Here is a 9,489-nt window from a genome sequence, read left to right as displayed (position 1 = left end):
TGTGGGGAGCAGCTAGGCGCACCTCAGATTTCAGTCTTCTAGCCAATCTACTACGCTTAGCCCCTTCGCCTGGGCCTGACACTCCCAAGTCCTGAGCTTCTTAATGGATTTCCTTGGAATAGATCAGTTCACTTATTATTGATCCTTTTTGTAGGCATTTGAGGCTGTAGCTCGATTTTGCTGAATTCCTCTGCTTTTTACGTTTGTTGAAATTTATTGCATGTTTCTTTTCCTTCTGCTCTTCTCTTTGCTCCCATGTTTCTATGTATCTAAAAATTTCTTTATTATCATTTTAGTACCAAAATTTAACCTAAATATTCTTTGATGATTTTGTATGGAACCTGGGAAATATTTTCAGTACTCATGGGTTGGCATTTTGTCTCCCTCTTTCCCTCTCTTTTTCTTTACCAATTTCAGGAAAGTTTTCTTTAATTAAAACAAAAATTTAGATGTTGATGGACCTTGATTTTATTCATTTATGTATAAGTGGCGCTGAGGATGGAACCCAGTGCCTAGGCAAGTGCCCTACCACTGAGCCACATCCCTGACCCCAGTTTTCTTTAATTTTACCTCTGATTACTTCTCATTTAGTTGGTATTTATTTTTCAGGGACATCTGTAACTCTTTGACTTGATCTCTACCCTCAGTTTCTCTTGGAAATCAGTTTTCAGAGCTGAGCATGGTGGCACACACCTGCAATCTCAGCTACTTGGGAGGCTGAGGCAGGAGGCTGAATCTCCAAGGAGACAGTGATGCAGAAGGCTAAATATCTATACTTACGATTTACATGGATCTCTTTGTGAGTGTGTATAGTTGCAGCTATCTTTTATTATCTTGTATTTTGTAAATGTTAATAATGGGAAGACTCAAGACTCATGCCGAGGGCAGTGGCGCAGGCCTGTAATCCCAGCGGCTCAAGAAGCTGAGGCAGGAGGATCTCGAGTTCAAAGCCAGCCTCAGCAACAGGGAGGCGCTAAGCAATTCAGTGAGACCCTGTCTCTAAATAAAATATAAAACAGGACTGGGGATGTGGCTCACTGGTTGAGTGCCTCTGAGTTTAATCCCCGGTACCACCCCCGCCAAAAAAAAAAAAATAATGGGAAGATTCTATAATCGGGTTTAAAAGTAACTGTTCTGTTCAGAGTGTGATACTAAACACTAATACTTTCTCAGACTCAGCAAAACCCAGCTTGTATGAATTATTATTCCTAGGTCACCAGTGGTTCTTCCAAGTAGGGAACAGAGACATAAGAATTGCTTTAGGAAACATTTAAGAAAACACAACCATCTATGCTCATCCTCTTATTTATTTAATGGTACCAGGGATTGAATCCAGTGCTTGTACATGCTAGACAAGTCTACCACTTGCTGAGCTGCATCCCCAGTCCTGTCTATGCTCATATTTTTATATAACAAGTATCCTGGGCTGGGGTTGTGGCTCATCGGTAGAGAGCTCGTCTAGCACATGCAAGGCCCTGGGTTCGATTCTCAGCACCACATAAAAATAAATAAATAAATAAAGGTATTAAAAAAAAACAACAAGTATCCTTTTGTGATAAAGGAGGAATTGTGGCATAGATATCTGGCCAAATCAGAACAATCTTTCAACTCACTGATTGTGTGTGTTTCGGGGTGGGGAGTATGTTTTACTGGGAATTTAACCCAGGGGCATTCTACCATTAAGCTGTATTCCCAGGCCTTTTTTAAAATTGTTATTTGGAGATAGGTTCTAAGTTGCAAAAGCTGGCCTCAAACTTGTAAACTTCCTGCTCCAGCCTCCAAATCACTGATTGTAGGCATGTACCATCATGACTGGCTTAAGTGGATTTCCCTCAATTCAGTTATGGTTTTTGTTTTTTGTTTTTACCAGGGATTGAACCCAGAACACTTAACCACTGCACCACATCCCCAGCCCTTTTTATATCTTTTTTGGGACAGGGTCTCACTAAGTTGTTTAGGGCCTCGCTAAATTACTGAGGCTGGCTTTGAACTTGTGATCCTCCTGCCTCAACCTCCCAAGTCACTGGTATTACAGGTGTGTGCCACCACGCAGGGCTCAATTATGTTCTTTTTTTAGAGCCTTCATTGGGAATTCAAACTATATTGCTGAATTTTAGTTTCCTTTTCAATTTTGTCTTATCTACCTCTCCTTGATCCTGGCCCATTATCTTTATTTCTCCATTCTTTCCTAATAGGTTTCTTTAATTTCATCTAGGATGCTGAACAGTTCTCTGCATTTTTTAAAAATATATATTAAAATGGAAAAGTAGGGCTGGGGATATAGCTCAGTTGGTAGAGTGCTTGCCTCACATGCACAAGGCCCTGGGTTCAATCCCCAGCACCACACACACAAAAAAAGGCAAAATAATTAAATGAGATAAATAAATAAATATTAAATGAGATAATAAAATAAATAAATATTATATATATATTACTATATACTGTTAGCTACTATTACTATTAGCTATACATTAGTTAAGTAAATAGTTAAACTCTTACCCTTTGGGGATAAAATAATGAATATTCTATCTTTAAACCATATTCCTCTTTTCTGTGTCCACACCCTTTCCCTCTAGCAGTAAGCCTCATTTTTGTATAATATGACCCAGCTCCATCTCACGCCCCATCGTAGCTTGTTGGAGTGGGAGTTGGTACATGAAAGAATTGGGATCTCCAGTGCTTAGTGAGTCTGGGGCAGTGCTTGAATTTGGGGTGCATGAACTGTGCTGTCTTTGTAATAGGGCAGACAATTATACAAAAATGCAGAGAATGTAATTTGCAGAGAGAAGAGATAAAGAAGATATGCAAGAGATACAGGAATAAAATACAGGGAGGGGTGAGTGACTGCAAGAACAAGAGTGACAGTGAAAGAGAGTTTCCTGGTTTCAGTTCCTCTTAACATCCCACTGAACTTTTCCGCCTGTCTCCTGGAGCTGCTCCCCCCAGCCCCCATGTGCTGACAACAATTTCCCTTTAGTTTGGAGTGGGAGCCTGAGACCATTCAGAGCATCTCAGTGAAGACTTCCCTTCCTAGTCATGACAATCAAATCACGCCGTGTGAGTAAGAGGAGGAAGAGGCTACTCATTCTGTTCCTACGATGGGGGACATGTATCCAGCTCATCTCGAAGTAATATCCGACTATGACGGTGTGGTGCGGGATGGGGGCACATCCTCATTCTGCCCTTAAAGGAATTATTTTCTATCCACTAAAAGGTTGCCTCTAAGCCGATTTGATGCTTTCATCCCAGTGGCTTGGAAGGTTGAGGCAGGATGATCGTGAGTTCAAAGCCAGCCTCAGCAAAGGTGAGGTGCTAGAGCCACTAAGTGAGACCCTGTTTCTAAATAAAATTCAAAATAGGGCTGGGGATGTGGCTTAGAGGTTGAGAGCCCCTGAGTTCAATCCCCCGTACCTGCCTCCTTCCAAAACAACAGTCAGCTCTGTCATTTCTAGGTCTTGCTGAAGCGTGAGGGTGCAGGATCCATGTGAGTAGCAAAGCTTGTGAAGCTGAGTGCTGATTATTGACCAATCAAAGCTGTAGCCTTAGGTGGAGGTTCATATCCAAGGCCTGCCTACTTCTCTCTTTATTTATTTATTTTTTTTAGTAGGTGAACACAATACTTTCTTCTTCTTCTTCTTTTTTTAAATTTAATTTTATTTGTTTTTATCTTTATGTGGTGCCAGGCATCTAATATAGTGTCTCACACATGCTCGGCAAGGCTGTACCACTGAGCCACAACCCCAGCTCCAATACCTTTATTTTATTCATTTATTTTTTCTGCCATGCTGAGGATGGAACCCAGTGCCTCACACGTGCTAGGCAAGCGCTCTGCCACTGAGCTACAGCCCCAGCCCCCTGTCTACTTCTCTTGAGTAATGCCCACCAGGGAAACCTAGGGCTTCAGGTCAACAACAAGTGTGGGCATATATTTTGGATGGCTGCTGTGACATTGGACAGCAAGTTGCCTTTTTAAAAGGAAAAAGACTGAGTGAGATTCATATAGATGGGAACCAAATCTGTGAGGCTGATAGCAGCTTGGCAAGGACCAGGGGGCATTCCCCAAGGAAGTTCTGGAATGTCACCAGGGTCAGGAAGTCTTTCATGGATGCTGTCCTCAGTAACAACTTTGTTCTTTTAAAACTTTTCACTTATGAAAAAATTCAAGTTGACCAAAAAAAAAAAATCCATTAAATTTAATAATTATTAACATTTTGCCATATTGCTTCATCTTTTTTTTCCCAGGGTTTTGTTTATTTGTTTGTTTGGGTTTTTTTGATTATCATTTGTTTCATTTTTGTTTTGTTTTTTTTGGTGTCAGGGATTGAAACCAAGGGTGCTTAACCACTGAGCCATATCCCCAGCCTCTTTTAATTTTTCATTTTGAGACAGGTCCTGTCTTGGGCCTCACTAGATTGCTGGCTTTTAACTCATGTCCTCCTGCCTCAGCCTTCCAAGCTGCTGGGATTACAGGGGTGCGCCACCACGCCTGGCTTCCAGATGTATTTTAAAGTAAATTATGAATATCATGTCCATATATGTCACTCTGCATCTCTTGAAAACAAGCACTTTTTGAATGACCACAAAACCATTATCAAACTATATAAAATCAGTATTTTTTAATATGTCCACTTACTAAGTTCTTTTAAATATATATATATATATATATATATATATATATATATATTTCAGTTTTCAATGAAACTTTATTTTATTTATTTATACGTGGCCTCACACATGCTAGGCAAGTGCTCTACCACTGAGCCCCAACCCCAGTCCCCTAAGTTCTTATCCATATTTATCTGACTGTCCCCTAAATGTCTTTCACAATTGATTTGTTTGCACAGAATCTGAACCAATCCCACATCTCATATTTCATTTGGTTGTTATTCCCCTTAAAAATTTTAAAATATGCAATAGACCCTCCCACACACACCTGTCTTTTTTCTTTCATACTGTTGACTATTTTTTCGGCACTGGGGATTGAGCCCAAGGGTGTTCTACCACTGAGCCACAGCCCCAGTCCTTTTTATTCTTATTTTGAGAAAGGGTCTCGTTAGGTTGTTGAGGATGGCCTCAAACTTGTGATCCTTCTGCCTCAGCCTTGGGAGTGCCTGGGATTACAGCCTTGTGCCACCATGCCTGGCAAATTTGGCTTCTTCAAAGTCAACAGGAGGGGGCTAGGGTTGTGGCTCAGGGGTAGAGGGCTCGCCTCACATGTGAAAGGCACTGGGTCAGATCCTCAGCACCACATAAAAATAAAAAAATAAAGGTATTGTATCCATCTACCATTAAAAGATATTTTTTTTAAAAAATCAACAGTAGGGCAGGGGTCATGGCTCAGTGATAGAGCACTTGCCTAGCATGTATGAGACTCTGGGTTCGATTCTCAGCACCACGTATAAATAAACGAATAAAATAAAGTCCATCAACATCCTAAAAAAAAAAAAAGTCAACAGTATAGCCTAGCATATATGAGTACCACAAAAGTCAACAGCATGAGAGCCAGAGGCAGGAGGATTTCAAATAAACAAACAAAAAAAAAGGTTGAGGGGCTGGGGTGGTGGCTCAGTGGTAGAGCGCTCACCCAGCACAGGCGAGGCCCTGGATTCGATCTAAAGCACCACATAAATATAAATAAACAAAATAAAGATATTGTGTCCATCAACAACTAAAAAAATTAAAAAAAAGAAAAAAAGAAAAGAAAAAAAAGGTCTGGGGAGGCAGCTCAAGGCAAAATGCTTGTCTAGCATGTGACAGGCCCTGGATTCAATCTTCAGTACCACAAACAAGAAAAAGCAGCAGAAGGGACTGGGGATGTGGCTCAAGCGGTGGCGCGCTCGCCTGCCATGCGTGTGGCCCGGGTTCGATCCTCAGCACCACATACAAACAAAGATGTTGTGTCCGCCGAGAACTAAAAAAATAAATATTAAAATTCTCTCTCTCTCTCTCTCTTTAAAAAAAATCATTCATTCTGCTTTTCACTTTCAGTGCAGTATTAAAGAAATTATGCAAGATATTCAATTTAAAAAAAAAATTCTCTCTCTCAAAAAAAAAAAAAAGCAGCAGAAGCAGCAGCTGCTGCCAACAGATTCACTGTTCTATAGAAGAGTATCTTGGTTCACTGTTTGGAGCTAATTGATTTCTCATGGTGTGTCATCTAACTTGTTATTCAGCCCCTTTTATTTCCTAAAAATATGCACATATACATATGCAATATATATATATGATACACATACATGTATATGTGGGTACACATGTCTGTGTGTATGTATATGTATGTACATACATGTGTGTTCAGCTGCTGTAACAAAAAGACCATAAAACATAGTAGTTCAAACAAGAAAGAAATGTAGTTTTTTTGCTTGTGGACTTCTAGATTTAGGGTGAATAGGTAGCTCACCTGTGGGGACAAGTAGAGGTTATGTATTGTACAGGTGTCCCAATCTTTGGAGATATGACACTAATTTCAGCCTGAATTTTCAATACCAATTCCTCTCATTATGAAGTTGGTGAACTGGGGTGGAAGTAGAGTTCTCCACATTGGCCTCACTGACAATGTCAGGGGAATCACCTCAGTGGGGACAAAAGTCTCTCTCTCTCTCTTTTCTTTCTTTTTTTTTTTTTGGTACCAAGGATTGAACTCAGGGGCACTTGACCACTGAGCCACATCCCAGCTTATCTCGTATTTTATTTAGTGACAGGGTTTCACTGAGTTGCTTACTGCCTTGCTTTTGCTGAGGCTGGCTTTGAACTCGGGATCCTCCTGCCTCAGCCTCCTAAACTGCTGGGATTATAGGCATGTGCCACCATACCTGGCAGAAGTCCTTTCCTTAACACCACTCACTGGGTGGTAGTAGGGAAGGGAGGGTTGGTGCCTTTTTACAGCCTAGTCAGTATGAAAATCACCCCCTTGGTTTTTGCGGGTGTGTTTGGAGTTGGGCCATAGTTTCTTTCAAATTTTTTTTTAATAGCTGACATTTCTTTTTTCCTGTTTTTTAAAATTGGTGCTTATAGTTTTACATAATGGTAAGATTTGTTGTTACATATTTGTACATGCACACAATATAATATAATTTGGCCAATATCATTTCCCCAGTATTTCATCTTTCTCTTCCTCCCTCCCTCCCCTTTTCTTCTATTCTACTGATCTCCCTTCAGTTTTCATGAGATCTTTTCCTTTTTCCTCTCTAGTTTCCACATATGAGAGAAAACATGATCCTTGACCTTCTGAGTTTGGCTTAACTTTGCTTATAATGTTCTGAAGATCCATTCATTTTCCTGCAAATGACAATTTCATTCTTTATGGTTGAGTAAAACTCCATTGTGTCTATATACATTTTCTTTACCCATTCATGCTTTGACGGACACCTAGGCTGGTTCCCTAGTTTGGCTAATATGAATGGGGCTGCTACAAATATGGCTATGGATGTATTGCTATAGCATGCTGACTTTCATTCTTTTTTAAAAATTTTATTTATTCTAATTAGTTATATGTGGGCTGGGGATGTGGCTCAAGCGGTAGCGGGTGGCCCGGGTTTGATCCTCAGCACCACATACAAACAAAGATGTTGTGCCCGCTGAAAACTAAAAAATAAATATTAAAATAAATAAATAAATAAATAAAAATAATTAGTTATATATGACAGCAGAATGCAATTCAATTCATATTATACAAGTGGAGCACAATTTTTCATGTCTCTGGTTGACTGAGTTTAATTCTTAAGGTAAATACCGAGGAATGCTGTAGTTGGTGATTCCATTACTAGTCTTTTGAGGAACCTCCATATTGATTTCCATAGGACCACGAGTTTCTTAATGTGTTGTTCAGCTCCAGTTGAGTAGCTATTGTTTTAAGTTTTCTGCATTGCTAGGCCTTCCCTTTTTTTTTTGGGGGGGGGCTTTAGTATGTTTTCTTTTCTTTTCTTTAATGGAGGTTCAGTATTTGTTAATGTTTCTAGGTTGCTGTCTTCCCCATCCCCCAGCTGGGATATATAAGGCAAAAAGAGAACTCTGAGAATTCACCACTGTGTCACATTTTAGGGTCCAGGATCCCTAAGCCAGCCTTCTTCTCTTATTTTTCAGAGTCTTTTTTTTTTTAATAAAGAGTTTGTAGAGTTATTGATGGAAACAATACACTTATTTATTTGTTTGTTGGTTTGTTTGTTTATTTATTTATATGCCTTGTGCCTCACACATGCCAGGCTAGCGCTCTACCACTGAGCCACAACCAATCCCTTTCAGAGTCTTCCAGTGCTTGTTTTACATGTAATGTCTAGGGTTTTAGTTGTGTTTGTCAGGAGGTATAGGGGACATGTGTCTACTTCATCACTCCAACTACCTGGAATTTGAACTATTCCCATTAACATACTTTTTAATTTTTTTTGGAGGTCGGGGGTGTTCCAGGGATTGAACTCAGGGACATTAGACCACTGAGCCACATCCCCAGCCCTATTATGTATCTTATTAGAGGCAGGGTCTCCCCGAGCTGCTTAGCACCTCCCTAAATTGCTGAGGCTGGCTTTGAACCCGCGATCCTCCTGCCTCCGCCTCCCGAGCCGCTGGGATGACAGGCGCTCACCGCCGCGTGCAGCGGCTCCCAATAGCGCACTTTATATTCATTTGATTTTTCTAGCCCAGGCTGACCTTGAGGTTCTGGACTTAAGGGGTCCCCCTGGCACAGCCTCCTGAGTAGCTGGAACCATCAATGGCTCTCACCACTCTGCCTGGCTCCTCCACAGCTACTTATTGTAATTTTAAATTACGTTTTGAGAAACCTCCATATGTTTATCAAATTACATTTGATAATAATTCCTCCTTTGCTACTTTTTTATTTTTTAAAAAAAATGATCTTGATTATGCCCATGAACTTCTCTTCCTGATGAAATTTTTAGACTTAGCATTTCAAATTCCCTTTGAAAAACCCTATTGGGATTTTAATTAAGATATTACATTAACAGATTAATTGGAAGGAGGTACCCACATTAGAATTTTGAGTCATTCCATCTAAAACCAAAGTCTTATTTATTCATGTTTATTCATGTTGTATTTTGTGTTTTATATGAAGACTCACTTTTTTTCCCTCCAGTGCTAGGGACTGATTGCAGGGCACTCTACTACTGAGTCATATCCCCAGCCTTTTTTATATTTTATTGTGAGACAGGGTCTGACTAAGTGACCCAGGCTGGTCTTGAATTTAGGATCCTCCTACCTTAGCCTCCTGAGTCTCTGGGATTACAGGCATAAGCTACAATGCCCAGTAAAGATTCACAATTTTCTTAAAATTTCTTTTTCTTTTTATTTCTTTTCTCCTCCTCCTCCTCCTCCTCCTCCTCCTCCTCCTCCTCCTCCTCCTCCTCCTTCTTTTTTTTTTTTGGTACCAGGGATTGAACTCAGGGGCACTTGACCACTGAGCCACATCCCCAGCCCTATTTTGTATTTTATTTAGAGACAGGGTCTCACTGAGTTGCTTAGCGCCTCACTATTGCCTGA

This window comes from Urocitellus parryii, chromosome 7 (genome assembly GCF_045843805.1).
Source record: "Urocitellus parryii isolate mUroPar1 chromosome 7, mUroPar1.hap1, whole genome shotgun sequence".
Taxonomy (NCBI): Eukaryota; Metazoa; Chordata; class Mammalia; order Rodentia; family Sciuridae; genus Urocitellus; species Urocitellus parryii.
Note: the sequence above shows the minus strand (reverse complement) of the source record.